At 46.0% G+C, this 19005-nt stretch overlaps 2 protein-coding genes across 27 annotated transcripts in view; both read right to left on the bottom strand.

The window, feature by feature from the left end:
• CALM2 (calmodulin 2) overlaps nt 1-19005 on the bottom strand; it is a 1210617-nt gene that overhangs the window by 398591 nt on the left and 793021 nt on the right. The window contains exon 1 of one of the 26 annotated variants that reach the window (XM_050754918.1): nt 3002-3005. The exons of the other annotated variants lie outside the window; for them this stretch is intronic. The gene's annotated coding sequence lies outside the window, so the exon portion shown is untranslated. Of the gene's footprint in view, nt 1-3001; nt 3006-19005 lie in introns of those variants that run through there. 26 annotated transcript variants of the gene reach the window in all.
• KCNK12 (potassium two pore domain channel subfamily K member 12) overlaps nt 1-19005 on the bottom strand; it is a 51153-nt gene that overhangs the window by 30521 nt on the left and 1627 nt on the right. The window lies entirely within an intron of this gene.

The following is a 19005-nucleotide window of genomic DNA, read 5'->3' as shown; positions in this document are numbered from 1 at the left end:
CCCACAAATAAGAGAAAAATAGTCAATAGAAACAGACCCAGAAATGCCAGAGATTATGGAATTAGCAAAGGCATTTAAATACCTGTTAAAATATGTAAAATATGCTCAAGATTTAAAGGAGAAACATAATGATGAGAAAAATGGGAAAATTTGTAAAAAACCAAGTAGAATTTCTAGAGATGAAAAATATAATGTCTGAAATGAAAAGTTCACTGAATAGAGTTAACAACATACTAGAGACTGCTGAAAAAGGTTGAACTTGAAGACACAGCAATAGAACTATTCAAAATAAAGCACTGTAACTAAAAAAAGACTGAAAAGAGCTTCAGCTACCTTCAGAACAATGTAAATTAAGACTAACATATGTGCAATTGGAGTTCAAAAAGAGAGGATAGGGTAGCAAAAATAATATTTGAAGCAATAATGTCAAAATCTTTCCAAATTTGAGAAAATTTATAAACACACAGATCCAAGGAGCTCCATAAACACAAGGGAAACTACACAAAGGCACATCAAAATCAACTTGTTGAGAGTCAGGAATGAAGAGAAACCTTAACAGCAGCCAAAGAAAGGAGACACAATTACTTATAGACAGAGATAAAAATATTCACAGACTTCTTTTTTTTTTTTTTTTTTTTTTTTTTGAGATGGAGTCTTATTCTGTCACCCAGGCTGGAGTGCGGTGGCACGATCTTGGCTCTCTGCAACCTCTGTCTCCCAGGTTCAAGTGATTCTCCTGCCTCAGCCTCCCATCTGGGATTACAAGTGTGCACCACCATGCCCGACTAATTTTTGTACTTTTAGTAGAGATGGGGTTTCACCATGCTGGCCAGGCTGGTCTCAAATTGCTGACCTCAAGTGACCCGCCCACTTTGGCCTCCCAAAGTGTTGGGATTACAGGTGTGAGCCACCACACCTGGCCACAGACTTCTTATCGGAAACTGCAAGCCAGAAAACAATCTTTACGGTGCTAAAAGAAACAGGAAAACAAAACAATGAAAAAAACCCCACACTTCAGTAAATATGCATTTCTTTTCTGAAAGATATTCTGAAAGATATAATCACTTCTCACTGGCTCCACCAAACATGCCCTAGTCCAAGTCATCATCATCTCTCACGTGGAATATTTCAAAAGCCTGCTAACGAGTCCCCACACTTCTATATTTCCCCCGTACAGTTTTTTTGAACAGCAATGAGTGATCTTATAAATCAGATCATGTCACGCCTCTTTTGTCTCCCCGCTTATTTTAACCTAAGTTTTGCCTCAGGATCTAATCATGCTTCTTCTCAAAACCCTCCTGTGGCTCCCCATTTCACTCAGAGTAAAACCCAAAGGTCTTGCTGTGGTCTGGAGACCCTGCATGACCTAGTCTCTGGCTACTGCTCTGACGTCACATTCTAACTCTCACTTGCCCCTCCTCCAAACACTATTCCAGGCACACTGGCCTCCTTCCGGCTCCTCCAGCAAACCCTGCAAGCTCCTCCTAAGGGACCTTGGCACTGGCTGGAGCCCTCTTCCTCCAGGCAGCCACACGGCTCACTCCCTTACTTCATTCCAAGCCTCCACTCAGGGGTCACATCATCCAAGAGACCCTTTCAGACCAGCCTACTTCCATCACTTTATTCTCAGCCTGGTTTTGTTCTTTTTGCAGCATTTACCACCACCTGACACTTATTTGTATGTTTATTGTCTATCTCCCCCAACTAGAATGTTAGCTCCATACAGTAGGGACTTTGTCTACTTTTTCACTGCTGTATCCCTGGGGATTTTAAGTTGCTGGCACATAGTGGGGTGCTCAAGAAATATTTGTTGAATAAATGGATGAATGGGGATCATGTTTTCTGGATGCCAAATTAGAATACAGGGCCTGCTAAGTGTTCTGGAAAATACGGTGTATGAAATCAATATTACCCCCTACCCCACACAGCACCATGTTTTTCTGGAGCTCTCCAGTTCTAGACTCCTTAACACATAAAAATATTTTGGTGCTAGTCCTGGGGAAGGCAGATTATTGGTTTAAGATTCAGTTCTAGCCACAGGCTGCCCTGTGCATAAATCTAGGGGGCTACATGGAGTTCTGAATGACATGTGTCTCACTACAGCGCTATTACAGAGAAAGTCTGGAAACATTACAAGGGAGTAGAACCAGGGCCTTGTAGATACTGGCTCATTCAACCCTGCAACCCAGAGGAGCTAGGCCTCTTCCTGAAGGGCCTGCATCACCTCCTTCCTTCTTGTTCGGCCCTGGGCACGGGGTGTGGTGGGGGGAAGCTCAGAAACTGAGATAGAATTTATCAGCGTACAGGCTCCGAGTCTGCAGCTAGGATGCCCTTTACAGCTATAAAAGAATAAGTTTTATGGAAAAACATTAAAAAAGAAATAAAGCAAGAATGTAGATGGAAGTCAAGGGGACTCTAGGGACAAAAATGCTATGAATTAAGGTCATTGCTACACACCAACCTCTGCTGCAACCCTGCCCCCACCAACCGGTACTGCCTTTCCCACCTGCAGGGCACAGGAGGCTGCCCTCAGCAATCTCTGAGTAGTGAGGGGAGGGCTGCCCTGCTGAGCCCAGCTTTGGAGGACGAGCATCTTCCTCCAGCCTCAGCCTGCTTCATTCCCTACTTCCTGTGTGGCTGCAGCATCTTCAACTGCCTTCCCCCCATTATGAGACATGCCCACAAATCTCCAGATAGCATTGTTAGAAACCCCAGGGCCCTGTAGGGCATGGCGGCTCATGCCTGTAATCCCAACACTTTGGGAGGCTGAGGTGGGTAGATTACTTGAGGCCAGGAGTTCAAGACCAGCCTGGCCAACATGGCGAAACCCCATCTCTACTAAAAATACAAAAATTAGCTGGGTGTGGTGGTGCATGTCTGCAATCCCAGCTACTTGGGAGGCTGAGGCACAAGAATCACTTGAACCCGGGAGGCAGAGGTTGCAGTGAGCAGGGATTGCACCACTGCACTCCAGCCTGGATGACAGAGCGAGACTCTGGCTCCCCCTGCGCAAAAAAAACAAAAAAACAAAAAAAAAAAAAAAAAAAAAACCAAAAACAAACAAAAACAGAAAAGAAATCCCCAGGCCCCTGGTCAGCCCCTTTCCCTAGATCTTCCCGTGTGGGCATGATGTCAAGGAATGAGGGGGGAATAGAGAGTAAGAAGGCCCAATGTCAGCAGAGGTCATGTTGAGTCTTGTTGAGTGCCAATAACCAAATTCTGTCTTTGGCTCCTGCAAATATCTCTTACCCCTTTTCTTTTGCTCCTTTCCAAAGGCCACGTGATTCCCCAGTCCCTATCCCTAGTCCCCTCTACCCAATTCATCCTGCCACAAATATTCAGCATCCTGGACTGCTATATAAACAAATGAGCAAACATTTACTGGTTCTAAGGCTACGCAAGGGTCCTCACCACGACCCTGTGAGGTAGACCTCATTGCGAGAGTGCATAGCTCTTCAGTCTAATGTGACAAATTCTGCTCTTTGTTTAAAGTGTGAACATCAGTAGTTATAAAATAAAATTATAACTCATAGATTATGAACCACTTAGAGTGCATAAAGAAACAATTCACGTTGGCAGTCCTCCTGAATGAGTTTGGAATCACATAGCAGTTCAGAGCTGAATATACAAACTAAGCACACATTCCTCAGTGATTTGTCACTGATAGAGATATACAAGTTTTTTTTTTTTTTGGGGGGGGGGACACAGGATCTCACTCTGTCACCCAGGCAGAAATACAGTGGTAAGCTCTTGATAAAGTGAAGAGACAGTTGATAATGGGCTGATTTAACGTTTGAGGTGAACAGCCAAAACAAGGGACTTCACAATTATCTGGTTGTTTGAAGGCAGTCTAGAGACTAACAATTTAGACTAATGAGATTGCCTGACTTAATGGCATAACTATATAGTGACTAAAGCACCAGAATCTTCTTCTAAAACAGTCATGATCACATTACACCCCTGTTCAAGAACTCCAGTGGATTCCTGTTGCCCCCATACCAAGTCTAAATGTTTCCACCTGGCTTTCAAAGCCCTCCAATATGACCTTAACCTATTGAAGCAGTTTCACCTGTCACTGTTCCTTAACTTGCTAAAGGCAGGCTGGTCCTGACCTCACTCACACTACTCTTTCAAACCTGCCTACCCTGCAACCTGAGAGGTGGCATCAGACATACTAGAAAGAACAAAAGATCTGGGGTCAGAGAACTCAGCTCAGGGTTTAGCTTTGCCACTTACATGTGAACTCAGTCAGATTATCTATTAATAAAAACATAGGCCCACATTAGAGTGCTTATGAAATACCAGGGCAAGACTAAGCACCTGCATTCACTGTCTCATATAATTCTCCCAACCACCACAGGATACAGATGTTATTATGATTCCCATTTTATAAATGTTAAAATGGAAGCTTTGGAAGTTCATCTATTCAACAAACAAAAGGTACTGTGCTAGGCAATGGGAATATAATAGTGGACAAGAGAGACAAGAACCCTGGTCTCATGGAGCAGGGATTGAGCAGAGGTCAGGCAACAAACAAACACATAAACACATATTTGTTCACGAACAGGATGATTTCCAAAAATGGTACATGTTCTAAGGACGATAAGGCAGAATAGTGTAAGGGACAGTGACTAGGGGTTAGTGGGGGACACTACTATAATCAGGGAGACCAGGGAAGGCTCCTCAAGGGTGACATTTTTGCTTTAGACATGAGGCTTGAATGTGGTTAAGAGAAGTCAGCTATGCTATGACTCACAGAGTAGTGCGCCAGGCAGCAGGAACAGCAAGTGCAAATGCCCAGAGGTCTGGTAAGTCCAGTGTGGCTGTAGTGCATTGAGTGAAGGGGAAAGCAGTACCAGTGAGGCTGAGGGAGGACAGGGCCAGATTATGCAGGGCCTTGAATGTCATGGTGAAGAGTCAGATTTTGTGCAACAGGAAGTCACTGAAGGATTTCAAACAAGCAAAGGACTTGGCCTGACTTCCATTTATAAAGATCTCTTTGGCTGTGTGTGAAGAACAGGTTGTCAAGGAGCACAGAGAAAGTTAGGGGATTGGTTAGAACACTAACTTAGTTGCCCCAGCAAGAAATGATGGTAACAGTTGGAGTAGACTGGTAGTGATGGGCAGGGAGACAAGTGGATGGAATCAGAATGTATTTTGCAGATTGAGCTGACAAGAGTTGATGATGAATTGGATATGAAAGTTTAGGAAAAAAAGAGGAATCAGGACAACTCTTTATATGGATGACATTTATTGAGATGAAGACTCATGGAGCAGCGTACCAAGGAGCAGGAACAGCTTGTGAGGGGAATAGTCAAGAGTGGGATACAGCAGGAATCAGGAGTTCTATTTTGGGCTTTTAAAAGTTTTGATACATATTGAATATCCATGTGAAGATGCCAAGTGGGCAGTTGGACCCATGGCTCTGAAGCTTAGTGTAGAAGATGGGTTATTCATCAATAGATAAATGGGTTTAAAGCCAAAGGGTGTGAAGGGGATCAGAGTATGCCATCCCTAAATATGTCACTTTGGCATAAGGATTGTTTTGAGCTGCAGGCAATTTGGAAGCAGCAGATGCAGAGAAAGCTCCTTATCCTCCCCTATCTGCCTAAAGGCAGGACATAAATTTCCCTTTGCCAAGGTGTCCTCCTTCCCTTCTCTGTACTCTTAATCACTGGAGACCCCATTATCACTCCAGAGATTGCACGAGATTGAGTCTGCATAACAAACCTTACTAAAACCAAACCTTATTCTCCATTAATTTCCCCCTATATTTATCTTCCCATAATTTACCACTTCTAGAAGTCCAAACTCCTTTTATCTCATCATTACTTCACAATTTATCACTCTTTGTTAAAATGGTATATAACTTCTTTTTAGGTAATTACTTTTCTATGAAGGCCTCCATATGTATATCCAGTAAACCTTTTCTCCTGTTAATCTGTCTTTTAATTCAGGGCCCTAGTCACTGAAACTAAGAAAATGTAGGGGAAAAGCTTTTCCTCTACAGGTGAGAGATTGTTTGGAGACAGTCCAGAGTGAAGACTGAACATGGGGCCCTCTCACACTAAGAGGTCACATAGAGAAGATCCAGCAAAAAGGACCAAAGAAAGCAGCCAGTGAGGATCCAGGACAGCATGATGTTCTGGAAGCCAAGAGAAAAGAGGAGTTTGAGGATAAATGGTCAGCCATGTCAAATGTTGCTGAGATGCTGAGGACAGGGAAGTCATCACTGGATTTTTTTAGGAAGGGGGCCACTAGGCACCTTACAATCACATAATTACTGGAAAAGTGGAGCTGGACTCCTGATTGATGTGGATCCAGGGGAGAAGGGCAGGTGAGGGAGATGTTGACTACTCTTCTGAGAAGGTTTCCTGTAAAGGAGGGCAGAGAAATGGGAAAGTAGCAGGAGGGTGATGCAGGGTCTATTAAGAAGGAAGAATATATATGTTTGCATACCGATAGAGTATAAATTAACAATGCATGGGGAGTGGGTAATGGCAGGAACTAAGTCCAGGAGGAAGTTAGAGGAAGTGAGACCCAGTGAAACTGGCATTTGTAAGTGGGCACTTCATCCACTGTCACAGGAGAGAAAGCAGCTCCACATGGTGGGTGGATTTAGGGGTATGAAGATAAGAAAGTCCCTTTCTGATTATTTCCTCAATGGAGTGTGAAAAAAAGGTAATTAGCAGAGAGTGAGAGGAATCGGAGGCTAAAGGTGAGAACAGGGAGGATAAGTGGAGGACACAGTAGGAAGTACAGTGGGATGGGGGGGTGCTGCCAGTGTGGAGTGTCCAGCTGGTACTAAGGGTCACTAATTTAAAGTTGGACCAGTTAGCATCTCTGCATAGTTTCTTAGCCACATTCAGCTGCTTGGGGGCAGATGAAAAGTAAGTGGAAAGTTGGTATTTTAACAGGAGTACAACATAGGGAGAGAGGGGCAAGGAAGTTAAGGGTCTCTGAAAAGGGAATGAATCCAAGCTGGGTTAAAAAAGAAATGCAGGCTCAAAGAAGGTGGTGGAAAAATAAGAGTGGGAGTGTAAAGGACCTGTAGGTCTTACAGCCAAAGGATTATGATCTCACCCATATAGGGTGAGATCAAAGGATGGGAGCTGGAAGCATGGGAGGTAGTGGTCAGAGGTGAGATGTCTGGAGTCAAAAACTTTGAAAGTAATGCAGTTACTAGTAATAGCAAGGACACAGATAGAACCAAATGACCTGCTGGGGTGGGATGGAAAGAAATATGGTTATAGATGAGATGGTTAAGGAGCCCAGCCAGTTCTTGGATGCATCATCTGTGGGAGGCTGGAGAACGCTGGAGAGGAACTCAGTGAGGCAGACTTCAGTAAATGGGCAGGACATGCATGCTGGCAACCCCAATGACAGAGCTTGCTATGGTTTGAATGTCTCCTCCAAAACTTATGTTGAAATCCAATGGCTATTGTAAGACTTTTAAAAGGTGAGAACTTTAAGAGGCGATTGGGTCATGTGGGCTCTGTTCTTATGAATGGATTAACGTCATCATCACTGGGGTAGGTTGGTTATTGGAGGAGCGGGCTCCTGATAAAAGGATGAGTTTGGGCTGATTCTGTCCCGCACTTGCTCACCATGTGATGCCTTCCACATGGATGACTCTTGCCAGATGCTGGAGCCCTCTATCATAAACTTCCCAGTCTCCAGAAGTGTGAGTTAAATAAACTTTTTTTTTTTAAAAATAAATTACCCAGTCTGTGATATTCTGTTATGGAAGCAGAAAACAGACCAAGACAAGCTAAAATTCAAACCCAAGACCAGGGCCCCCAGCATTCTCTCCCTAACCGTTACATTGTACTGCAAATTGTCACTTGGCAATGCAGATTTCTTCATTCTTAAAATGGATACATGAATAATGCATACCTGCCTGGCTGAACAATGCACATCAAGGAGCTTTGTAAGGCAATTTCCGTCTGTGAGGCATACAATCCAATCTCTCCTTGACTGTGCCAAGGGGCCTGAACAACTCCAATCAGTACAGGTGTACGACTCACTTCAGCTCTTGTTATATACTCTTCTGAATTGCCTTCCAGGTCATGTATATTGCTCACTAATTTGATGTTAGGGACTGAGATGCCTTAGGGATTTGGGGACTGTGTGAAGGTAGAAATGGCAGTAAGGTGGACTTCATGCAGCTGCTGGGTTCCCGACATTGATTACAAGTTACATCTCTCTGTAAATATAATGGGGTATGCTGCTGCTTACAGAAGCTTTGGAATGAATCCCTTTGAGAAGCAAAGCTTTCTTTTACAAAGCAGGTCATCATCTGATCATCATATTTTACTTTTTATAAAACAGGTACCTAGGTAGAGTTGGGAATCTTGGAAACAGCCATTCATTCAAATTTACATTGATTCGGAAAATATTTCTGTAGGCCCTCCCATGTGCCATGCCCTGTGCCAGGCACTGGAGACATAGAGGGGAATGGAAGAGAGAGAGTTCTCATCTTCCAGGAACCCAGAATCTGGCAAGAGAAGCAGATGCTAAGCACACAGTCACACAAGTGATTCCATGCCAAACCAGCAGGAAGTGTGGGGAGTGACAAAGAGGGTGCTGGCAGGGGCAGGCCCTGCAGTCCCACTTCTGCACTGACACAGGCAAGGACCTCTTCCCTGCCTGCCACTGAGGCTGCCAGACCTTCAGAATTAGCTCCCATGCGATCTCAGCTTTCCTTCCCCACCTTCCATTTTAGAAGAGAACCCAACAATCCAAACCTGCATGGCCTCCAGAATGCACCCTGCCCCTAGGAAGTGCCAACACACTCAGCACAGGCAGAGGCCCGTGTCTACCTTTCCCTCTCGCACCTGGGCTGTCCCTGCAGAATCCCTGGCAGGTTCTGGTGTTAGCAGCTAAACAGGCTCACACGAGACGCTCAGAATTCAGAACACTTGGCAGCAGGGAAGGAGATCATGGCCATTTGGAAAGGATTAGAGAGGAGTCACGCGGAGTGCGATTCGGAGTTTGCGTTTATCTCAACTGAAACTTTCCAGAAAGCTGGGACAACTGATTCCAATAAAAGCTTCCCCAAGTATTTTTGGAGGCATTGTGATGGTGCTGGGCTGTGTGGGTGGGGGTGGCTTTTCCTGGTTTGTGGAATTGCATTTCATTACTGATTAAACTTCCGTCAAATTTGTGAAGCAACATCCAGTTTCTAAGGAATGTGTCCTGGACAGGTGAAGAGAAAAGGTAGAACCACTGGACTGAGAGGTGGAATTGAGCAGGGCCTCCTTATGGCTAAGAGATGTGGCCAAGGCCAGGGCCAGATAGGAAATCTGAGTCAATGGGAAAACTAGGACCAGAAGCCCTCCTAGTTCAGGACTGAACTTTTCCTACTGCCTTCTGCAGATAACAAGCGCTGAGGCTTAGAATTGTCTAGTTTGGTTTCAGTCCAGGGCAGGGTCAGGACAAGGACCCAGCTGACTCAGAGAGCCACGGAAACAGCACTGCCAGGGAGAAGAGCTCCAGAATGAGCTGGCTGCCCTGCTGCACACCTGCCAGCCACTGAGAGAGCATTAAAGCAACGGCCCAGCAGAGGGGCTCACGCACAGCCAGCCCCTCCAGCTGCAAGGTTGGGGAGCCCGGCAGGGAGGCCCTGGGAGGTTCTGAGAACCTGGCCTGGGCCCAGCTTGCTCAGTTTTTATTTTTTGTCGTTAATTTCCAGCAGTCCAGGGTTTTCAGTTACTCATTCATTCCATCCACTCAACATATGTTGATTAATCACCTACTTTGTGCCAAGTATTATGCTCCATGATTGACAGAAATTACCTCTTTGCTGCACTTCAAAGTAGTCATTCAATGCATAGCTGCTGCCATTATGGTTATTATCATGTGATTAATTGTAACAGAGACAAGCACTACTAAGATGTAGCTTCTGAAGTGGAGAAAGAAGAAAGTAAGTTTTCTGCGTACCTACTATGTGCTGGGTCCTGGGCCAGCTTTAGACACATTTTATCCCACTGAACAGTGGCTTACTTCACAGCTGGGGAAGCTGGCAGAGAAACAAATAATTGTCATAGGTCTGAGGGCAGTAAGAGGGACTTCACAGTAGGTCCCTCTCTAGTGGCACCATTTGAGCTGGATCTTGAAGACCGATTTCACCTGGTAGAAAATAGGGAGGAAGGGAAGGGCATTCCAGGTGAAGAGAACAGCATATGCAACATCCTACAGGCTTAAAGTGCGAGGTAAGGGGGACAGAAGTTAAGGATGGCTAGAGAGGAGGGAAGCACTGGCAGGTGCTCAGTGCAAGGTCTGGGGAGGGTCTGTCCCAGGACATGACCTTAGGCAGAGTCTCCCTCAAGCCAACCATCCTTCAGGAGGCGAGTTCTGAGCTGGCCATGTCCCCAGGTTTTCCTTGCTGGTGTCCTTAAAGGAGGCCCTCCTGTTTTTTTGGTTTTCTGTCCCGCCTGTTCATGCCCACTGCAGCTATTTCCAGTGCAAGGCTGAGGGTTCTCAGGTCTGGGCGAGAGCTCAGTCCTCTTCAACAAGTTCTGAGAGTTCTGGTGAGCTCTGTGGGAAGCACGTGCTCTACCCTCTCCCATCTGGTTGGCAGCCTCCTTCACAAAGAGGTACTAGGTGGCGAAGGATAGGAAGCAGGCAGCCCTCGCTTTAGTGTAGCCACTGACACTGCCAGAAGCACAGCACAGCCAAATCCCAGAGTCCCCAAACTGTGCTTCAGCTCTCACTGATGCCTCCTCATCCTCCTCCTCCACCCACACAACCCTGCAGACCCCAGACTAGGCTGTGGTTCTTCCCCATCTGTGGAACTGCACAATTCAGACAGCAGAGAAGATCTTGAGCAGTCAGGAGCCCCAGATCCTCTATTCTGCCTTGATTGACTTGCTGTGTGATGCCAAGAAAGTTGCTTAACCTCTCTGAGCCTGTCATCTGTGAAATGGGATACAATTTTCTTTGCTGTCCTAGGATTTTGGGGAGCTTACTGAGTAAATGCAGATAAAAACACAGTGAACTGGCAAACGTGACATGTGCCAGGGAGGGGAGTCAATCAGGGAGACCAACAACGCCTCCATTATCCCCCTCACTCTCTAGAACAAAGGCACTGGCTGCTGGCATGACGGAGAGTTCGGAGAAGGGAGATGCTGGTGGGCTCTGCGGCCTCCCCTGGCCCCAGATCCTGTCCTGCCCCAGGAGGCTTCTGCCTGGGAAGGGGGTCCTGGTGCTTCCTCCACCCAGCAGGGAGCCATGGTAGCCCCGGGATGCAGGGAGCAGCAGCCTAGCACCCACACATGGGGCTATTTGCTGCAGTGCCTTCCTTTAGAGACCTCCACACAGCAGCCATGACACTGGACCCACCCAGAGAAGTGTGGCGGGACCTGGCCTCAGCCAGCATCCGGCTTCCCTGCTCCTCTTCAGCTCCATGACCTCCTCCTCAGCCTAAGCACTGCCAAGGGGCCCCAGTACACCTGGAAAACAAGGAGGGTGGGCAGCGGTGTGACTGCCCAGGGCTCTGCTCTCGGTGTGGGGGGCAGAGAAGCACTGGATGTCACTGGTCTAACTCACCACTCAATCATTCATTCAGTTATCTACCAATTATGTCCTTGACGATGATTAAAGAGCACTGTGCCTATGAGGGATGATTAAGATATTCTAGTTAAGGACCCAAAGAAAATGCATTTTCAAAAGTACCCTTCCAGGCCGGTTATGTAACAGCATAGGACACAACAACACACCCGAGAGGCAGTGACCAACCAGACTGCAGCAGGTGCCACACTGCAGGGGGGCTGAGGCCCAGAGGACTGGACCATGCACAGGGTGGTGTGGCCGGGTGGGCTACAGGGAAGGAAACATGCCTCGGCCTCCCCTCCTGCACAGAGAGGCAGGGCAGGGCTCGCCAACAGGGTTGCCAAGATCTGGGGAGCAGATGCTACTCAGGGTTACCAGGCACTGCACCCATAGGTTAGAGCCTTCAGTCTTTAAAGTAACCCCATGGGGTAAGAACCAGCATGGTCTTCACTTTAGAGAGGAGGCAACTGAGGCAAGGAGAAGTATATCCACTCACCGAGACCACACGTTTGAATATGTTAGAATCAGGACGTAAATCCAGGCAAGCAGGCTGGCTGCAGTGCTGGTGTGTTTAGAGTCTACACTGAACTATACTGGAAGGATATGAACCAATAGTCTTCCCAGATATAAGGACATCTGAGCTAAGAAGGGGCTCAAAGGACCTTGGGCATTCCCTTCTTTTAGTAAGGGAGAAACTGAGGCACTGAATGGTGATATGTCCTGCCTAAAGCCATGCAGCCAGTTAGTGGCAGAGTCAGGTCTAGACTCCTAGTGCCTGACTCACCGCTGTTCTCTACCCTAATGACTCCAAGTGCATCAGCATAGGCATGGCCAGGAGCTCACGAGGAACGCAGACTGTCAGATCCCACCCCAGACCTACTCAACAGAAACTACATGGTAAAAGCAGATTCCCAGGTGATTCCCAGGCACCTTACAGTTTGAGAAGCACTGCTGCATGTTACCCTACCTTCCTGGTCTGTAACATCTGTTGCTGTGAGTATAAAGACACTGTGTTTGAACATTGTAAAATCTGCAATTACAAGGTTCTGGATGCTTCATCCTGAGGTCACCTGGGAATGAGATCCTCTGGGATCTGGAGGAAGCAGATGGAGGAGAAACCCCAGAACTCAATTACCACTGACCTGCTAGTAAGCCAGGAACTTAGCCCTGAGTTTGGGGTTGGCCAAGCACAGGGAGGAGGCAGCACTCACAGACAGAGTCCAGAGCATTCTCCACCATAGCCAGTGGCTGCCTGAAGAGGGGACCTAGAGTCACCTGGTAGGTGGCTAGGGAATGGCAGGGTTTGGGGTAGAACTTTCGGGGGCCAGAGTCTCACAGCAGTGGTGGTGGCCAAGAGTTGGCTTGGGGTGAGAGACAAGGGGCTTCAGTACCCTTCTTCATTTTCTACCAGCACCTCCCCAACCTCTTGGAAAGTGCTGTGCTTCTTGCAGTTTCAAGTCCCTCCACCCACTGCTCCTCGCCAACTCTCCCTGTGTAGAAGCTCTGCAGAGAGTACGACCGTGTCTCTTAAAAAACTTTGGTGATGATCAGGGCTGGACTCTGCCCAAAGCACCCACCTTGGGCTCCACACACTTTCTGGGTTGCTGGCTAGTGACCCCATGCAGAGCCCCAGACCCTGGAAAGTCAGTGGAACTGGACAGAAAAAATGGAAGGGCCAGAAAGCTTGGGGAGGACTCCAGAGCTGGGGATGACCACAGGAATAGACCAGTGACCTTTTGTTGTTTCCAAGATCCTCTGAATCTGAGGCAGCCAAGCAAGGCAAGGGAGTACCGCTCCCGCTGTCAGCGATGGGGACACTTACTGAGCACTCACCCAAGGCTACCACCACCACCTCCAGATCAAGCAGGAGTTTTTACCTGAAGCCCCCCAACAAGTCACTGAGCCTGCATTCTGCTCCTCAGATGCCCACCCTTCTCTCCAGCTCCTCCCCTCTGGGTGCAGCGCAACACTCACCCCTTCTGGGAAGCCTTGGTGCCCTCTCAGAACTGTGCTGGATTCTCTACCTGTCTATGTGAGGGGGTGTGTGTGTGTTCGTGTGTGCTGTTTGCGAGTGTGAGAATTATGTGTGTAAGAAGGGGTGTGGGAGGGTGGGAGAGACACACCTACCTTTGGCAATATTGAAATAACTCTTCCAGGGAGGATGAGAGCTCAAGCTCTCAGCGAATCCGCCTCTGACTTGCTGGGTAACTTGGGCAACCTCTCTTCCTCTCTGAGCTTTGTGTAAAATGAGGAACGAGGTTAAATTCACCTCTTCAGGCTGGTCTTGGTGATGCTCTAGGGCTCCTCAGAGAAGACTTCAGGGAGCGGGTGTCATCTGAGGAAAGGCCCACTGGTCCGGACTCCAGGCCCCACCCCCAATGACAGCAGCTCTGCTCCTATTTGCTATAATGGGCCGATTGTTGGCTTTTGTTGACAAAATGGTCCACATGCCTGGGGAAAGTTCTGAAGGATCTTTGTGGTGCTTCCAGCTAGAATACTCTAGGAGTGTACCTTTGCTCCATTAGGCACAATTCTGAGCTGTTCAATGCTGGGGCCCTTGGGCATGGTCAAGACTGAGTGGAAATACATTCTCTCTCAGCTGGCTTGGCCCAGGAATAGCGGCAGACCATTCCTGGGAGTCCAGGGGAGAACAGGGGGGTCCAGGTACCTTTCTTGTCTCAGTTTTTGATGACCTGGCAGTGCCCGCACCTATTTTTTCTTCTTACCTTTCCCCACTCACCCAGAACTTCCCAAAGGAAGCTGCTCTCATTAAAACAAGGGAGGTTGAAGACGCTAATGCCACAGCCTTGTTCGGGAGGCAGCTCAGCTCCTGGAACTGAGTGCAATCCTGGAGAAAACCAAGTGGACGTGTGGCCCCTTTCCATGGAGCAATTAGCTGGATAACTGTGCAATCGCTGCTAGACTTTATAGAGGCATAGGCTCAGATACAAAGAGACCAGACAGTCTCTCGCTCCAAAGGGGCTGGCCACAAGCACCGTGAAGACAGCAGTACCCACTGACTCAGCAATTTCACCAGCTGGAAGTCATCCCAAGGAGATATCACAGAAAGAAAAGGTCATCTTGCATAAAGATGATCACTGTGGCATTACTCAAAATAGCCCCAAACTGGGAAACACCCAGCTATCCAGCAATAGGGGTAGTAAATTACAGAACATCAACTAGATGGAATATTATGCACCCACTAAAATCAGCCTATGTGGAAACACAGAAACAACATCAGTAACAAAATGTTAATAAAACAGAAGCAACTCAGTACACATCAGTTAGTTTCCTTCCTCTTTCCTACAAAAGGCATGACAAGGAACTGCAGGGGAATGTGCAAACATGAAGAGTTGTGTTAGTGCAGTGGTATCATGAATGACTTGTTCTCTTATTCATACAATAAATAATTATTGTTTACTATGGGCTAGGTCTGATGCTGGGTGCTGAGGATGGAGCAGTGAATGGTAATACATTTCTTGCTCTCCACTCAGAGTTTCAAATTTAAGAAGATATTTTCTTCCTAAATGTCCTTCAAAGCTGTCATAGCACCATCTTTCAATAAAAAATAGTTGATGAGACTGGGCATGGTGGCTCCCGGTTGTAATCCCAGCACACTGAAAGGCTGGGGTAGCAGGATTGCTTAAGCCCGGGAGTTTGACATCAGCCTGGGCAATGTATTGAGGCTCTGTCTCTTAAAAAAAAAAAAAAAAAATTAGCCAGGTGTGGTGATGTGTACCTGTAGTCCCAGCTTCTTGGGAGGCTGTGGTGGAAAGATTGCTTGTACCCAGGAGGTTGAGACTATGGTAAGCTGTATTTGCACCTCTGTACTCCAGCCTGGGCAATGGAGTAAAGACTGTGTCTCTTTAAAGAAAAAGTTGATGACAGAAATACGCAAGGAAGGGTGCACCTCTCCTTCTGGATAATGTATTTCATTCCAGATATCAAAACTATCTCCAGCTGGATTACATACATATTAGAAGAAAGTTGAATGTAAATGTGGTAGTGACATTTTGGGCTTTTAATGTCTTAGTTTCCTTAGTAGCAAAAAGAGTTTTTAAAAATCCATGTTGAAAAAGAGGGAAAAAGTTAGGACTTGTTACTAATCTCGTGGCTGAATAATTAAGTGTGCCTAATTCTGAAAGTAGCAAGCTAAATTATGCAGTGCCAAAAGTGACAACTCTTATACCTACACCATCCCGTCTACAGCGGCATGATTTTAGCTTTATAGCTAAAAAACGCTGCCAGAAAACCTAATAAAAGGAAGCAAAAATATTTCTGTTTATATCAAGCTGCCATTTGAGAAAGATTTTAAAATATGTTCTTTCCTATGTGTAAATCTGACAGCAGATGCATAATTAAAACCCCAGTGGAGAGTTTCCATTTAATCTTTTCAAAGTTAACTGATAAACATCCTTTCGGATGTGAGGTGATGGGTTAATTCTCTTTGGATTGTTTGGAATATCTTTGAGCTGGAATACTGTCTTCAAGAACATTGTTTCGTGCTAAAAGAACACAAGATGGTATCTTCAGGAGTTCATACAATCACAGGAGGTGCGGACAACATGCCAGAGGTCACACATGCATCTGTGATGAGTGATGTTTGTCTTAGATGTTTATTAATTGGGGGAATGAATAAATGAATACATTCACATTAAAGCAAACTTGATTTCAACCCCTAGGGAATATGTCACATAGCATAAATGGGAGAAATAATAATTACCCAGGGTTTCAGTTCTGTGTAAGCAATCAGTATGAATAATTTAGACTACAAAGTGGATTTTTATTTCGCTTGAGGTATTCAGATTAACTTTCTACACAGCCTGAACGGCTGCTGAATAATCACAGGCAAAATTTTCCACTGGTACTGCACTGTGTAGACACACGTGTATCTACACGATTGCAAACTGCCCAGCTGTGGATATGGGGCCCTGTTCAAACCAAATGTCAGGACAAACATTCTACTTCATCGTGCTGTTCCATGTAACCTTGAGTACACACAGCCATACCTAAACTTGTCATTACGTCTTCCACCAGGTGAAAGCCCATTCCTGTTCCTTCTTCCCCTCCTCTATACACATGTGCTCTCAAGAGTGTGTATGTGCATGTGCCCATGCACGTGCCCACACACATACACACACTGGTGCAAAAAAGGGCAGAAAGAAAGTGACTTCTGTCCTTAGACCACAGTTTGCCAGAAGCTCTCATACTTGCTAGTGCCCCATCTCTGCCCTTTAGGCTGGCTCTTGCCTGTCTAGCTATCTAAGACTTGCCAGATGCTTCTAACTTGTCTGGTCTGTAACATCTGTCTTATCCTTCAAGTTTTCTCTGGACTTAATCAGTTGATGACGTGACCAATAGACCAGCAGACCAGTCCCTGCCCTGGACACACACACACACACACACACACACACACACACTTACACTCAGATAGACAGATAGACATTATTAAATACTTCAATCTCAAACAAGAACGTTCCCACCAATTATATGCATGAAATTGGTGGATATTGCACAACTTGGTTTCTGGACCTAGCTGAACCCCTCATTAACTGTGTGACCACTGACAAGTCCCCTAACCCTGTGCCACATGACATTGGACCAAAGGTCCCCTTCTTGTTCTAATCATCTTCAGTGAGGATGGCCAAGATATGTTGCTCATAAATGCTGCGATCCAGCTGCCCCTGTTGGGATATGCCTTAATCTCTGCCATGTAGCATAAGCTTTAACCTTTCAAAATACAGCCTGATACACACAATCATGTTATGGAATGAATGGAAGGAAAGATTTCCTATACTAAAGTCTAGATGAACCATATATCTGGGTCTACACAACACACACACACACACACATACATATGTCCTTTTGATTAGGCAGTATAAATAACTAAACCAAATCATTTTGTTCCCCTGAATTCCACAGCCCTGTATGAACCATATACACTGTGAAACTCATCAAATAAAACGGAGTACATGCTAATTGTCCTCTTCACTGGATAAAGAAGCAGATAAAGAATTCTGACTGCCCATTTTTTGTGGACTGAGCTTTGGCTCCCTGATCTGTTGAACCCATAAAAGCATCAATAATAATAATGATGGTCTCTGAAGATTCAGGCCATTTAAGAGAACGGAACTATGTAAGCAGAAGAGAAACTGACCTGTGGAGATCTTTACTTAAACCTCATCCAAATGCATTTTGCAAAGAGAAAGCTGAAATGCCAATACGCTACTTGGGAATTCGGCGGAACTTATCTGACTGATGGAAGTGACCAATTTGAACCACTGACCCCAGAATATCCCAGCAGCGGCAATAACCAGCACTGTGTGGCTGTCTTGGCATCCCCACAGAGGGCTGTTTCAACCCAGGGCTGTACACCGGCTGGTTTGAATGTTTCCCCGCAGATTTTGGAAGCAACGTGCTGGGTCACTCGTAACATAATCACATGCTTCAGTGTAGCCCTCCTACATTGCTTGCCTACATCTGAAAACACAAATCAAGAAAGAGAATATAGTTCCTTTCCACTTGACTAAGGAACAGCCAATCCTGCCAGTAGACTAAAGGCTGGGGCATGGAACAATTTCCCAACACACTGACTTGATTTTGTGTAAATTACTGAAAGAGAAGCTTTAGAAGCTGTGGCTGGGCTCAGAATCAGTGCCTCCAAAGGGGTACCGAACGACAGATTGAGGGAGCCCATTAGAGAGGCACAGAGACCACAGGCCATTGGAATGGGGCTTTATTTGGATGGACTCATGGCCTAAAAAGGAAAGGGACACTGCCAACAGCTTTCCCTTTAGCCTGTGGGTTCCATTAGGAAGCCAGAACATGTCACTGGGAAAAAGTGTTGTGGCCACCCAATATGTGCACAGGTGCCTCCAGGTGGAAGAAAGGGAAAGGGTGTGTTTACAAGAGGAAGAGCACAAGTCAACAATGAGCTATGGATGCATGATGTCATCCTCCAGGACTAAGCATCCTTAGTACTTTTAAAGCATTTAAGAAAAAAAAAACTCTAGTTGCTATAGCAACTTGATGCAGCTCTTAAAAGGGGATTTTTGAGGGGGTCATTTTATATCTTCTATCACCATAACAACATGATATAGCTTTTTAAAGGATATTTTTATCCAATTTGTGTGTGACTTGGACGGGGGCCATATTTGCCTTTTCTATTTAAAATAATCAGATCAAGCATGACACATGAAAAATCATTGAAGGCAAGGAAGTGCTTTCATAGACTATACATATACACTTAGAGAGACATCTCTAGCTGCTCATATGCTGCACATGGAGGCAGCCTCTCTCCCTGCCTCCAACCAGCCATCTGCTATGGCTTATCCTGGTCAGTTACAGTCCATGCCTCTGTATCTGAACTGGCATACCAAACCACTCCAGAACGTGTGTCTATGAAATCCCTCACTTCTCAAGCCCAGCAAATCCAACCCCCTCCTCCAAAAC

This window comes from Macaca thibetana, chromosome 13 (genome assembly GCF_024542745.1).
Source record: "Macaca thibetana thibetana isolate TM-01 chromosome 13, ASM2454274v1, whole genome shotgun sequence".
Lineage (NCBI taxonomy): Eukaryota > Metazoa > Chordata > Mammalia > Primates > Cercopithecidae > Macaca > Macaca thibetana.
Note: the sequence above shows the minus strand (reverse complement) of the source record. Positions and strands in the feature narration are given on the sequence as shown.